This window comes from Molossus molossus, unplaced genomic scaffold (genome assembly GCF_014108415.1).
Source record: "Molossus molossus isolate mMolMol1 unplaced genomic scaffold, mMolMol1.p scaffold_m16_p_7, whole genome shotgun sequence".
Lineage (NCBI taxonomy): Eukaryota > Metazoa > Chordata > Mammalia > Chiroptera > Molossidae > Molossus > Molossus molossus.
This window is the reverse complement of record NW_023425401.1, coordinates 27,144,352-27,159,846: the sequence shown is the minus strand read 5'-3', so window position 1 is coordinate 27,159,846 and position 15,495 is coordinate 27,144,352.

Below are 15,495 nucleotides of genomic sequence, written 5' to 3'. Positions count from 1 at the left end.
AAGAAGAAAACAGGCAAATTTTTACACCAAAATAAATTTAAAGCAGTGAGAAAAAATAAGGTTTAAAATGACGACAGAAGCCATGGCCCATGTGGCTCAGTTGGTTGGGCATCCTCGTGCACCAAAGGGTTGCCGGTTCTACTCCCGGTCGGGGCATATGCCCTGGTTGTGGGCTTGATTCCAAGTGGGGGGTGTACAGGAGGCAGCCGATCGATGTTGCTCTCTCACATCGATGTTTCTTTCTCCCTCCCTCACCTTTCCACTGTCTCCCTCTAAATCAATAAAAATATTTTTTTAAATGACCACAGAAAATTAAAAGTTAGAAAAATAAATTAACATTTAAAAGCACTGTCAGAAAAAACAGAATTGACTTCTAGGAAATCATCTTAGCAAAGTAGAGAAAAAATGATAAATTCAGAATTCAGAGAAAAAGTTAAAGAACTTAAACTGATGCAAGAGAAGATAAAAGATATGGCAATAACAGCACAATTTTAATATAAAGATTGGATATATTCTTAAGGAATAACTGAAAAAAAAATAGAAGTACTAATAAAAGACAATATTTTTTTTTCTGATTTAAGATAGAATTTGGCTTCCAAATGGCAGACTAATTTGTTTCAGAACAACCATACCACAGACAACATTTACAAGATATATATATTTAATTTTTTTTCTTTTTATTGATTTTTAGAGAGAGAAAGAGAGAGATAGAAACATCAGTGATAGAGAACATTGATTAGCCACCTCCTGCATGCCGCCCACTGGGGATCAGGCCCACAACTTGGGCATGTGCTCTGACTGGGAATTGAACCAGCGACCTCTCAGTGCCTGGGTCGACGCTCAACTACTGAGTCACACCGGCCAGACGATAGATAGATAGATAGATAGATAGATAGATAGATAGATAGATAGATAGATAGATAGATAGATAGATATAGATAGATATAGATATATAGATATACATATAGATATTTTTTTAACCTGCTTGGAGGAATGGGGGAGTTACCAAGTCAGCGAAGGCTGGTATGACAATATTCTAGACAGAAGAGCTAGAGACACATCTGCATATTTAATTACATTACGCTCATTGGATGGGCTGGGTAAGTCTTGCCATCTAGAACTGGCAATAAAGTCCATTTCTGGAGAAACGATCATTGGGTACAGTGGTGCAGGTATAGTGGATACTAAAATACCTTGAGCAGAATGGATAAAATTTAAATCATGGAAAATACTTGTTGATTCTAGATTGATTACTATGTGAGTTCTGGGAAGCTGTACTTCATAATAATAACAAAGGGATGACTGATGAGAAAGGACATACCAATAATGAAGCTTTTGTTTAGTCAGAATAAACAGTAATCAATAAAACTATAGATAAATACTATAAGAAAGATAAGATGAATTGATATATTTTTATAAATATTGCAGTAAAAGTCGATATGGAATACTAACACAGAGAGAATAATCATCGTATTGTTTCCAAAAAAAAGGTTATATTTCTACTCAATAGATGAAAGACTATATTTCCATATTTCATTATCATTATTCTACTCAAGCACCAAAAACAAAAGGGGTCAATGTGCTTTGTAAATGTGAAAAGGTTATTGGGAATCGTATTGATCAATACTCACAGAAACATTTTTTCTCAAGGTCACTTGGAAACCTCAGACTACGCGAAGTAAATTACAGCCAGCAGTTTCTGTTTCCAGAACTGACTTTTATTTTGCCACAGCTCTGGCAGTGTTTCATTTTCTAATGGTGACACTGCAATTTCAGCTACAATCATTGCATAGCAATGACAGATGCTCACAGAGGCCTATTCTTCAAATGACTTATTTAAAGTCTTCCAATGTGTATACAGATGTGCACAAGCACTGTCACTAGCCTATCTGCTTTCAAAAATTCATGAAAAAAAATGACATGTTAATTTATGTTGTAAATGAATGAAGAAAAACATTTCAAATAGCGCTGAGGGAGGCAATAATATATTAAAATCAAGTAGAAGAAGAAAATTTGAAAGGTGCCATCAGCTCAGCTATTTACTTATTCAAAGACAGTGTCTAAATGAGCCAGAACTGACACCAGAGGCATTCAGCTACATATGTTAATGTCATCTCAAATTTACCAGTGTTCTAAGTGTATAAACAATATATTTGCATCATATTAGTGGCAAATGTCATGCTAATACCATAGCAAAATGACTACAAGGGAATTTCATAACTTACTTACCGAATGTGTTTCTAGGTAGAAGAAGTCATTTTGACTTGTCAGACAACCAGGAAATCACAGGGACTTTCAACCTTTGGTTAGAAGAGTTTTATTTCATTACACATATGCCATTTATATAATTTAGTATAATGAATTCTTAATGCCCTTCCTGGGTTTTGTAGACTCAGTCATTTTTACTAGTTCCCTTCAGCATTTCTGGATAAGAGCTGTTGGCTTTGAACCCGTTTTACTGAAGACCAGGTATCAATGCCCCCGAACTACCCCTAAATTGTTAATGGTTTCTCCTTATTAAAGTCTCCTTTCAGGAAAAGGCAAGTTACCAGAAACAGGTCAGTACTGCCCCTTTTGTACCCAAGGGACATCTTTCCCACTTAAGGATAAATCTGTTTTTCTCTCTTCCGACCTTGACAAATTTCCCTTTATTTACCGGGGCCATTGAAACTCGTGCACCATGAAACTGCATGTTCTTGCTCCATGAGAAATGGTTTTGTAACAAATGTCTCCTGTACTAAACTGTTTTTCAAATCTTTAAAAGGTACATGTCCTTTGAACCGACGCAGGCACACATAGGATTAATCTATTTTAGAATATTTTATGTGATATTAAAAAGCATTAAGCTGTTTCAAGGTAAATAGGTTTAAAAGAAATTTTTACCTTTATAGACAATTAAAGCAATCATTCAGGTGGCTGACTTCACTGAGAGAAATAGCAGTCTAGTCTTATCTGATAGAGTGCATTCACAGAGAAATATATTTATTAAACTCATGGTAAGTGCCCCTCTGTGTCCAAATAATTCTGGAAATATGAGGGTGAAAGACCACCATGCATTTATTTCCCTTGAAATTCACTTCAAAGTTAAACTAGACTCTAAAAAGAGTCATTAATGGTACATGTAAAAATATAATCGATGTTCTCTCTTTTTTATTAGGCATTTGCATTTCTGAAAACTCTGCATTTCAACAGTAAACTCTTTCAGTGACTTCAGTTATAGCTGCCCCTGAAATCTGAGGACAGATGAGCTTGCCACAGTCAACCTGAGTTTCAAATATTGCACCTCCCAGTAACCAAGTTTTTCCACACAAACCACTTCCACTTTCTCCAATAGCCAGGTTTTGAACAAGATACAGTATCTGTTCCTCTTGCTCCGTTTGACCAAGTGCCAGATAATTTTAGGTCAAAGATCATATTGCCTTTCCCTGCCCCTGGGCCCTGGCTAGGGGCCATCTAGTATTCCTGTCTATCCTGGGAGGACTGTGTGTGTGGGGGGGATGTCAGGTCCTTCAGTTCCAGGAAACCTTTAACATTGTTTGCAAATTCGAGTTCTGAAAACCATCCAAAGGGGCTTGGTCTTGAGAAGCCTAAGAAAAAATCACCTAAGATATATTTTTTCCCTTAGACAAAGGTCTTTCTGTTATATTTTTGCATCAGAAAAAAAGTGCACACAAGATCCGTTCCCAGGTGCCCTGCCTCAGCCTAGGTGGAGTGCAGCTAACAACTTTCTCAGAGGAGAAAACAAGGCATGTAACCCCTTTTAGCAGACCCTTTGATCACTGGTAGTTTTACCCATTATAAAAGTGATTTGCACAAACAAGACTCTTAAGATCCCTGAGATTCAGAACTTAGAGAAACTTTCATTCACGACATCATCATGACTAAATAAACCCCAAAGATAACAGAACTGAGCTATGCTGTTCAAAAGATAACAAACTTGAAATGTCATCTTTTGCAACATGAAAAGAGAATTCAGTCTCCTCCACCAGCATACAAGTAATAGAAGTTTTCAAGATTTTTTTTTTTTAGAGACACAGAAAGGGGATTACATCACATAAATGATAACTTCCTACAAATCCTCATTAAACATCTGTTTTCCCCAAATTCCCATTCTCTTTGCAGCAGCCTCATCTCTCTTTTCTAACCGTTTCTCCCTGATCCACTGGTCACGTGAACCACCCCTCTCTCTTCTGCACTCTTGGTCGACACTGACAAGTAAACGCTTATTTTCCACCAACCATTGTCCTGCATGGCAGGAGGATGGTAAACATTTACAATCTGGTGTTTTTCTGCTATCACCATCAATAAAGAAAACAGACATGTAACAAAAACGAAAGTGCCAGTAGTCTGTGTGATAGTATATGTCTCAAACTTTATACATGAAAACTAACCGTCAAGGAAAAAAATAGCACTTTTACTTTTTACTGGTAGAAATGTACTGTGGGCATATTATTCAAAGCTACATACATCCGGAGTGACCAGGAACACTGACCATAGTGACTGTTACCCAACCAACTCATGCTATTGGTCTTGTTAAATAACTTTCCTTCTGAGTACATAATCTAGTTAGGAAAAATCATATTTAAAAATACCCTAAAAGATTGCACACTAATTATTTAAAAACTATATAATACTATTTTCTACCTTCCCAAGTCTGAGACAACTAGTGTTATAAATGTACTTCACCAAAGAAGGATTCCAATGAAATCTGCTTTACTACTTTTATTTTAAAATGGGAATACAGTGATACCTCGGTTCTCGAACATAATTCGTTCCAGGAGGACGGTCGAGAACCAAATTGTTCGAGAACCGAAGCAATGAAACCCAATAGGAAATAATGGAAACTGGATTAATTCGTTCCAAGCCCCAGAAAATGCCTATTTACTGGCCTAATTTGTATATAATATGTAGAAAAACATAAGTCTCAACAAGAAATAAAAGTGTACAGTATGTCTAAGGGTTAAATTCAGTGTAAAGCGTGACTCTCTCCACAAAGCGTGACTCTCTCTCTGCACTCACACTGATGACGCAAGCAAGGCGGCTGGGCCCAATGAACGCCATTCGGCTCAACTCGGCTCATCTCGGAAGTTCGAGTTCCAAATATTTGTTCGGATTCCGAGACAAAAGTTTCTCGAATCTCCTGGTCGAATACCGATTTGAAAACCGAGGTGTTCGAGAACCGAGGTATCACTGTAGAAGGAAGAAATTGTGATCATTTAATATTAGGGGGAAAAATTCAAACTTAAAAAATGGGGGGGGGGACTCTCCCAAATAAAACCCAACATTAAAAAAAGCTATTTTTCTTTTGTCCTCTTTTTGTATACCTTGTATATCATACAAGTTGAATCTGCTAACATCTATTTTTGTAAATAAAGTTTTCTTGACCCACAGCAGTGCCACCATTTACATAAAATCAAGCTGCATCACAGTTAAGTAGTTTGTGACAGAGATTGCAGTCTGCAAAGCCTAAAATTTATACTATCTGACCCTTTACTTTAAAAGTTTGCCAAACTCTGCCCTATCTCATTAATAAAAAAAGTTCAGCCCTGGCCAGTTTGGCTCAGCGGTTAGAGCGTCGGCCTGCGGTCCGGAGAGACCCGGGTTCGGTTCCCGCTAAGGGCACGTACTTCGGTTGCAGTTTGTCCCCGGCCCTGGTTGGTCGTGCGGGTGGCAGCCACTCGATGTGTCCCTTCACGTCGATGTTTCTCTCTCTCTCTCCTTCCTCTCTCTCCCTCCCACTCTATCTGTACAAAAAATGGAAAAATATCCTCGGGTGAGGATAAAAAAAAAAAAAAAAGTTCATTTTAAGTCCATTTACAATAATTTTTTTTTTACTTCTTATAGATTAATTTAATTTTATCTACCACATAAAGATAGCACACTACAAAGTCCTTTAAATTCAACAGATGAAACTAACATGTATTAAAGTGCTATTGGAAATTAAGTGACAACATTTTACCCATTTAAGACAGCTTTCTCATCCAGTGCTGTCATTAGCAACACTGAAGGGAGAACCTGGAGTAGCTAAAATCTCTTATAATTCAAATGTAAACTAAGAAGAGATGTATGTGGAGTTTTAAAATTGTTATAAACTTAACTGTATCACGAATGTTCTTCACAATTAATTATTTTTGTATGGTTATATGTTATTTATTTTTATTTATTTTTGCCAATAGCTTCCAAGTACAGTTTTCTCTAAAATACAGTTCAAACTGGATACTTATCTTTTTCAGTATAAAATCTCCCACATAGTCTCTGTTTTTACATTGTAGCTGAGCTCAACAAAAGCGTGCTCAGGTAGGGCTGCTAGAGCAAAGGCTGGGTGGCTTAAACCACAGAAATGTATGTTTTCATAATTCAGGGGGATAGAAGTCCAAGATGGAGGTGTTGGCAGGGTTGGTTCTGTCTGAGGACCACGGGAGAAGGCTCTGTTCCACGCCTCCTACTTGGCTTGTAGGTGGCTATTGTTTCTCTGTGTTTTTATGTCATGTGTATGTCCTAATATCTTCTTCTCAGAAGGATATCAGTCATATTGGATTAGGTCCCACCATCGTGACCTTATTTTAATTTAATCACAACTTTTATTTTTTATTTATTTAAATTTAATTAATTTAGTTGATGTTTCTCCTTTTTCCCCCATTGACACCCTCCTCCCATTCCCGCCTCCTCCCCACCCCCAGCATTGATGTCTATATCCATTGGTTATGCTTATATGCATAAGTTCTTTGGTTTATCCCTTCCTTCCCCCCCACCCCCCTCCTCTGAAGTTTGTCAGTTTGAACCCTACTTCTATGTCTCTGGGTCTATTCTGTTCACTATATTCCACAAATAAGTGAGATCATGTGTTACTTGTCTTTCTCTGACTGGCTAATTTCTCTTAGCATATACTCTCCAGGTCCCTCCATGTCATCTCAAAGGAAAAGCGATCTTTCTTTGTTACAGCTGCATAGTATTCCATTGTGTATATGTACCACAGCTTTTTTATCCACTCATATATTGATGGACACTTGGGCTGTTTCCAGATCTTAGCAATTGTAAATAATGCTAATAATCACTACTTTTTAACAAAACCTCTCTACAAATATGGTTCCTTTCTGAGTTATTGGAGGTCCAGACTTCAACATATGATTTTTTTTGTGGGGATATAATTCAGCCCATAACATGCATAAGTGCTAACAATTTAGGATATAATGAGTGTTATATAAAATGTGCACATGCCAATCTCTATATTATAAGCCTAATTATAAAAATATTGAATTTTTGATCTGAATGCTGTAAAACTTATCTCATTATTACATCAGGGTCAAAAATTTTATAATTTTCTCATTGTATCATTCTATTCCTTTTCAGAATTGTTGATTTTGACACATTCTAGGAACATTAAAATAATCTTTGCTTTCTTAAAGAGTAGAACCATAAGAAAAATATACTTTATTCAATTAGCTAAACTTCTGAGAGAAACATTGTCTTTGGACTTCAATAAAAGAGGGAGAGATAAAAATTGATCTTGTTTTATTAAAAAAAATTTTTGTTGAGTAATTATTTTCCAGTAATAACATACTACATAAAAGTCCTATTGGATATTATATAAAATTAGAATTGTTAGATATATGTTTAATAAATTTATGTAAATTTTATTACATTCTCTGATGCTGAGCTGGATTGAACTAGTGGATACTCATAAGGAGTATCCAAAATTATTCATTTTTGCTATCTTCTTGATGAATTAGTATTTAAAAAAATAGCAGGTCTAATTGTGTGAAGATACAATCTAAAATATCAGTATTTAAACACCTTTCTGAGAGTTTTATTATGTCTAGGGATCTAGTTCTAAGTAATATCACTTTGATATTTCTGTTTTTGTTATCTGTTTAGTTACATTTGGTTTTTAATTATTCTTTCATGTGTCAGCTTCCTTGGTACTTGCAGGAGGAGATTTTCACAATTTACTTTGAGTAATGAAGCTTTCTTATGAGGATTCGCTAAATTCATATAGGAAGGCATCTCATCAGAACACCATCTCCCAGCTCTTCCAGCATAAAGAAATTCAGTTGGCTTCATAGAGAACTGGAAAAGTAACTCATTGGGTGAATCAACGACTTAAACTTGGGTAGCCTGCTCTCTTGCCCTCACTGACAACAGCCGGTTATGGACCGAGTGTCTGGCATGGAGCACTCCCCATCGGCAGATCTATGCCAATCCATGCTGAGGTTCCAGATACCCCCGCCCCACTTAGCCTTCCGGTAACCTCCCCGCATATGCATCAGTTTCCTTTCAATCACCTGCAGTAATAGTGGCAGCATTCTTTTCAATTGCTTCATAATTTGTAATAGATTAAGGAGAAAAATAAACTGTTAGAGCTACTTTCTTAAAGAGTAGCTATGTATGTGGTATCTCTTGGGGTTTTGTGAGCTCTTCTTTAGCCTTCAGAATGTACTCAGAAAGAGAAGATAGTCAGAAGTGCAGAGATGCAATAAAATGCCCTGTACTGTGCACTAAGCAAGAGAACCACGGTCCGGCAGTGAGAAGAGGCCCTCCGTATGGTTCTCTAGTAAGTTGGCTATCACTTCCTGGTACAATCAGGTAACACACACACACACACACACACACACACACCTCACACATACATAACATACGTGAATTATATTATCCTAAAAACAAAAAAGTAGACTTTTCAGTCTTTTGTTTTTTATAGATATAGAGAATTAACACAGAAAATAAATGCAAATCCTAAGTTGTTAGCTTCCATAGAAAACACTTAGCTCAGAGCTTCAGGAAACTTACTTGTAAAATTAAATTAAGGGAACAATGTAAATAAACAGAAAATTCTATTAAAGATCATAAATTAAACATTATATAGTTGTACTTTGTCAATTTGAATGGAGCCAGAAAGTGGAGTCCGAAAAGATTGATGATTTCAAGTGGCCATATTTAATGTTTACATTAAAAAATATATAATCACAATTTTAGTTGAATTTACATATAAGATATTGAATATTTATGTATGTTGACAACTGATGAGGCCTAAGTAAATAAATAAAATAAATAAAACTTGGAAAAGAGGTGGCTGACTTATATTATGTTTTATCTTTGGTAGATGCTAGTAGGAAAAAAGACTATGAAAAGTAATTGGAGAGTAGCCAAAAAAATTTTAAAAAATTTTTTTTCCTTTTTATTGATTTTAGAGAGAGGAAGGGAGAGGGAGAGAGAGATAGAAACATCGATGAGAGAGAATATCAATTGGTCGCCTCCTGCATGCTCCACACTGGGGATCAAGCCCACAACCTGGGCATGTGCCCTGACTGGAAATCGAACCAGCGACCTCTTGGTGCACATGGGTTGATGCTCAACCACTGAGCCACACCACCCAGACGGGAGTAGCCAAATTTCAATAATGATAGTAAGTCCTAGAAAGCATAAGACCTTTACTGCCTCTTTGATATTTATTCTTAGTGATTTTGTCTGCTCTGGAAATTGATCCTCATTCCTAAGGATAACTGGTATAGCTTCAAGGTAGTTATCTATGTTCTTTAGTATAAACTCCGGAAAAGCATCTACAGTCATGGATCAATAAAAATTCCATCAATTTTAGCATTTTAACACAACAAAAGAATCATTAACCTCCCTAAAATTGCTAATTTGACTAAACTGACTTGATGGTAATCAGCTCTAACCATTTAGTTCAGTCACATTAGGTGATGATTCATCCCTAAAGTGTGAACATTATACAAGTTTCCATCTTTGACTTTTCTCTTTTCATTTTAAGTATTCTCCCCTGTGTGACCCATGGTCACCTTCATCATCTATATGCTGATGACTCACACAGATCAGGAACTTCAGTTAGAATGTCTTCCCTATATCAAGTTTCATACTAAACAACTTCACATGGATGTCTGACACACAACTCAAATTCAATTCTCCAAAACAAAGCTCATATTTTTGGTAGGTATCAACTTTATTGAGCTATAATTTATACAAAATAAAATATGCCAATGGTATACAATTTAATATTTAATAAAAACATACCAAATTTAGATGTACAATGTAAAAACTATACACAATGAGGGTGCAAAACATTCCTATTACACCAATATATTCCTTTTGCAATTAATATTCTCTTTCCGCCCCCACCCACCGGCAACTGTGGATCTGCTTATTATTACTAAAGTTTTGCCTTTTCCAGAATTTCACATGAATGAAATTACATAGTACGTTGTCTTTTTTGGGTGGTTCCTTGCAGTTAACATAATGCTTTTGAGATTCAGTTGACCCGTCCCGCAGGTCGAGCAATGAGGACTCTAGAGGGGGAGTGAGGATGAGAAGGGACAAGAGACATGAGAAATGGAGACAAGACAGGGCTCTGATCAAGTCTCCTTTATTCTGGGGAGATCCACAGTATATATAGGGCAAGAAGCAGAAAAACAAGAACATTTGTTGCCAAGCGATAAGTTTGTGGTAACCACCCTGAAGCAATTTCAGGTAAATATCACATAAATATCCCCGGTGGAACAAAAGATAAATAGAGCATAACTGGCTGAGTAAATGGTTACTTAAAGGAATGCAGAAACATTGTATACAGAGGTATCCTGCCTTGGGGCAGGAGATGGCAGAGCAGATTGTAACAAAATTGATGCCATGCAAATAGTCTCCCACATTCAGTCATGCTGTGTGTATCCATAGTCCATTCTCTTATGTTGTAAAGCAGTACTGCATTGCATGGAAGTACCACATTTGTATATCCATTCATCAGCAGATAGGCATTTGGGTTTCTTTCTAAATTCTGACTATTGTGAATACAGTTGCTAGGAACATTCATATACAAGTCTTCATTTATCTTGGGTAAATACCCAGTAGTGGAAATGTTGTGTAATATGGTAAATATATGTATCATTTCACACGAAATTTTCCATCTACTTTCCAGAGTGTTTGTAGCAATTGGCACTCCCAACGGCAGTTCACTAGAGTTCCATTTGCTGCACATCCTTGTTAACACTTGCTCATATTTTTCCATTTGAGCCATTCCAGGGAGTCTGTGCTTTCTGAACGGCCACGTGTGCAGTGGGAAGAGCTCTCAATCGGGACTTGGAGAAGCAGTCTTCCTGAGCCAGCTCTGTCACTCACCAGCAGGTGACCTTGGTCAGGCCACTCTCCACTCTGAACTTGACTTCCTTATCTCTAAGGTTGGACTAGCTGCTTCAGCTCTAAAAGTCTGCTGCTGACTCTTAAATGTAACTATGCTGAAATGAATCAAGTTGAACAGAAAAAGGAAGGCATGGATTAAAGAAAAGAAAGAAAGAAAAAAAAAGAACTCTCACTGTGACAACCCAAATCAAGTTCTGAGTTGTGAATACGAGTAAATAAAATTGAAGTGAATTATTACTCTTTCGTATTCCAGATTCAAAGATGAAGTAAAAGGTCTAATGTATGGTTATATGACAAAAGTGTGGTTTATAACCCAGATATTTTTACACTGGGAAATGGCATCTTATTCTTCAAAGAAAATGGACATCAAAAATTATGTTGACCTAATTTCAAAACTTACAAAGGTGGGGTAAGGTGGGTAACATTGAGGAATGGCAACAAAAACAGACCAGATTTCATAGGGAATGGATCTTGAGATCACTGATTCTTCAGGTGCATAATCTAACCAAGAAGCCTAAGTATTAAAGAAGAATATAACTTTTAGTATTTACCAAATTCTACGCTTCTACCATCAACATCAAATGCAGCTACATCCAAAAGCACTCTGTTTTTGTGTTAATTCCTTATATCATTATAATTCTCTAAGAAAAGAAACTTGTGTTTTAAATTTTTAAGTTTAGAAAAAAAAATTTTTAATTTAAATTTTAAAAAATTTAATTTTAGTTCAATCTTGATTTTTAAAAGCAAGCTAAAAAAAAGGGACTGCATTTGAAGTGGGATTTCCAAAAGAATGGAGCTTAAAAGTCCTCATCACAAGGAATAAAAAAGTTTTTGTAACTATGTATGAGTATAGATGTTAACTAAACTTATTGTGGTGATCATTTAGCGATATATACAAATATCGAATCATTACAGTGTACATCTAACACTAATACAGTGTTATATGTCAATTATACCTCAATCAGAAATAACTAAAGTGAGATTTCTAGGAAGAGAATGTTCAGAATACAACTCTATCTCCATTCCTGTCAAAATTCCCTTGGAGCTGGGGCAAAGTGATTCATTTCCTCAAGAACAGCGTTGCATCCATAAAGCAGCCCAAATCCTAGAATACTGTGTGGATAGTGTGCAAGGCCCCGATCTCTCTTCTCCCCCCAGGAAGAATGAAAGGAAACAAAAGGGAGCAGTGAGGAGTGATACGCGATTGTAAAATCTGCAGACTCAGGGAAGGAGCATGTGAGAGAAGGCACGGAAAGGGGAAGAAATGAGGTGTCCAGGGCGGCTCTGTGGGAACCATCTTTTCGAAAGGACTAAATTTCCCCAATCACGTTTCCTTACTTTGTTGAAAACTCATTCGCCCTTCAGCCTATCCTGGAATTGATCCCTTGCTCGGCAACATGTGAAGAGGGGCTACCTGCGCTTTGCACAGCCCTAAATATTAGCTCTCATGGTCTTGTTCAGCTGCCCCGAGCACCACGGGGCTTTTAAAAGTGTCACTGCCCAGCTTTCTTCTTACCCCTTGAGACTCTTTAGTGCAGCGAGGAGGAACTGTGCTGTGTCACATTCATCATACCTGACTCTGTTCAACCACACTGAGGTCAAAAACACCGGGGAAGAAACGGTGGGTCCCCCCCGACAGCGACTTAAACATCACGGAGAAGGCAAAGGAACCAGAGAAAGTTGCAAGGCGACCATTCATTCATTCTGTGCTTCCAGCGTGTGTCTCAGGAACGTCAAGTTTTGATAAATAGTATCCTTTCTATTTTAATCTGAATAACATTTGCATAGGAAATTGGCATCATGTGAAATAAAATTTAATTGAAATACTTTTATTAGGCTCAATCTATGTGTCTTAAATCAAACAAAACAGAAATCATGGCTGCCATGCGCTTGCTTGCCTCTGAGTAGGTGTGTGATAGCATGGGTAGAAAGGAAAGGTGTTAGTTACAGGAACATTAAAAAATAAATGTATGAATATAAATAAAAATGATATATGAATGTGTCATGTTACAAACAGAAAGAGTAAGTAAATATTGTACTATACACTGAACACATGAGACCTTGTATTAAGCTGTATTTAACCACATCCTCTTCTGTTGCTATTTTTCAGGCACAACAATTCTTTGGAATTCGCTTTCATGCGCTGGCCTATAACATTTGACCACACTTACAGTACAAGTGTAAAATCAATTTTCTCTTCTCCCATTTATCTCTGTACTGATGTTAGTTGGCTCTCTAATGGAATGCCTCTTCTGGAGAGGTAGTTATTTCACTTCAGAGTGGCATTTCAGAAGCCTTAAATGGGCTGAAGGGATGGCATGTGACCTTTAGGAATATTTTAGTTCTACGGGTCTTTGAAAAAGAACTGTTTAACCCTGTGTATGTTATTCCACTGCTGACACCTCTTTTGTTTCTCTTTGTACTCACTGTACTGCAAGAAAGTTTGTTTTTCTTTCTGTCAGAACAATGTTGGAAATGTTATTGCCTGTAAAATGTGATACTTGTGTCTTTGTTGAAAGGGCTAATCTCACAATTAAACAGTCTGTATTATGATCCAATTTTCTGATTATAGTTTCTTTAAGCACAATATTATGTTCTTACCCTTGCTTATGATAACCTTTTAAGCTGATATATACAAATGCTAAATAATCTGTACAAAAAGGAAATAATATTTAAAATGCTGTATTGCAGCTGGTCTGCTTTTGAGAACATGTTCATAAATCATCTTACTTTAAACAACAGGATTTTTAATTTTCACTATATTAAAATATTTTTCATGTATTTTACCTCTTACATCATTTATATTCTCTTTATTAAATAAATAGCTATTTAATTTTATTTTCAATGGAATATTATTTATAAAATCTTAATATGTAATATCTTACTCTATGTAATTTTAGAAATATTGAGATATTAAATACCAATGTCAGTATTATTTTTCAGTTGATTTTTCTTCCATAGTTACTTTATCTCCTTCTTTATCTTTATTGTTGAAAGTAAATATGTCCCTCCTTTTTTCCCCCATTCCTGATTCCCACCCACCTTCACCACACTGTGTCTGTGACCATTGGTTGTGCATATACATATAAGTTCTTTGGTTTCTCTCTTCCCAACTTCCATCCCCCTTCCCTCTGAGGTTTGTCAGTCTGTTCCCTACTTCCATGTCTCTGGATCTGTTTCCTTCAACAGCTTATTTTGTTCATTACATTCCACAAATAAGTGAGATCATGTGATACTTACCTTTTTCTGCTTGGCTTATTTTGCTTAGCATAACACTCTCCAGGTCACTCCATGTAGTCTCAAAGGATAAGAGATCTTTCTTTCTTACAGCTGCATAGTACTCCCTTGTGTATATGTACCACAGCTTTGTTATTCACTCATGTACTGATGGGCACTTGTGCTGTTTCCAGATCTTAGCTATTGTAAATAGTGCTGCTATGAACATAGGGGTGCATATATTCTTTCTGACTGGTGTTTTAGGCTTCTTAGTATATATTCCTAGAAGTGGGATCACTGGATCAAATGACACAATTATTTTTAATTTTTTGAGGAAACCCAATATTGTTTTTCATAGTGGCTACACCAGTCTGCATTCCCACCAGAAGTGTACTAGATAGAGTCCCCTTTTCTCCACACCCTCGCAAGCACTTGTTGTTTGAGGATTTATTGATGGCAGCCATTCTGGCAGGTGTGAGGTGATACCTCATTGTCATTTTAATTTGCATCTCTCTAAGTGATGTTGCACAATTTTTCATATGTCTCTTGGCTATTTTCATGTCCTCTTTGGAGAAGTGTCTATTCAGGTCTTCTGCCTATTTTTTAATTGGATTGTTTGTCTTTCTTTTCTTGTTGTTGTATGAGTACTTTTTATATTTTGGAAACTGGCAAACAAAATAGATCCAGAGGCATGGAAACATGGAACAGACTGATGAACGTTAGAGGGAAGGGGATCGGGGGCTGGGAAGAGATTAACCAAAGAACTCATGTTCATGTATGCATAACCAGTGGACACAGACAGTCAGTGAAGGCCTGGGGGGAGGGAGTAAAGGGAGGAGGTCAATGGGGGGGAAAGGGAGGACATCTGTAATACTTTCAACAATAAAGATAAATTTAAAAAATAGTAAAATAAATCTAAAAGAAAAAAATAAGATGAGTTCATAAAATAGCATATTTTCCTTTAATATTTCTAACGAACACAACTGTTTATGAAATTTTCTATCGTTGTAACTGACCCACGTGACTGAAAAGGGTAGAGTACAAGGTGGGTTCTATCACTCGGGTGGTCTCACTGGAAATGAGGGCAGGAGACTGACCACAGCATTGAAAGTTTTATTCCTAGCTCCCAGAAGAATA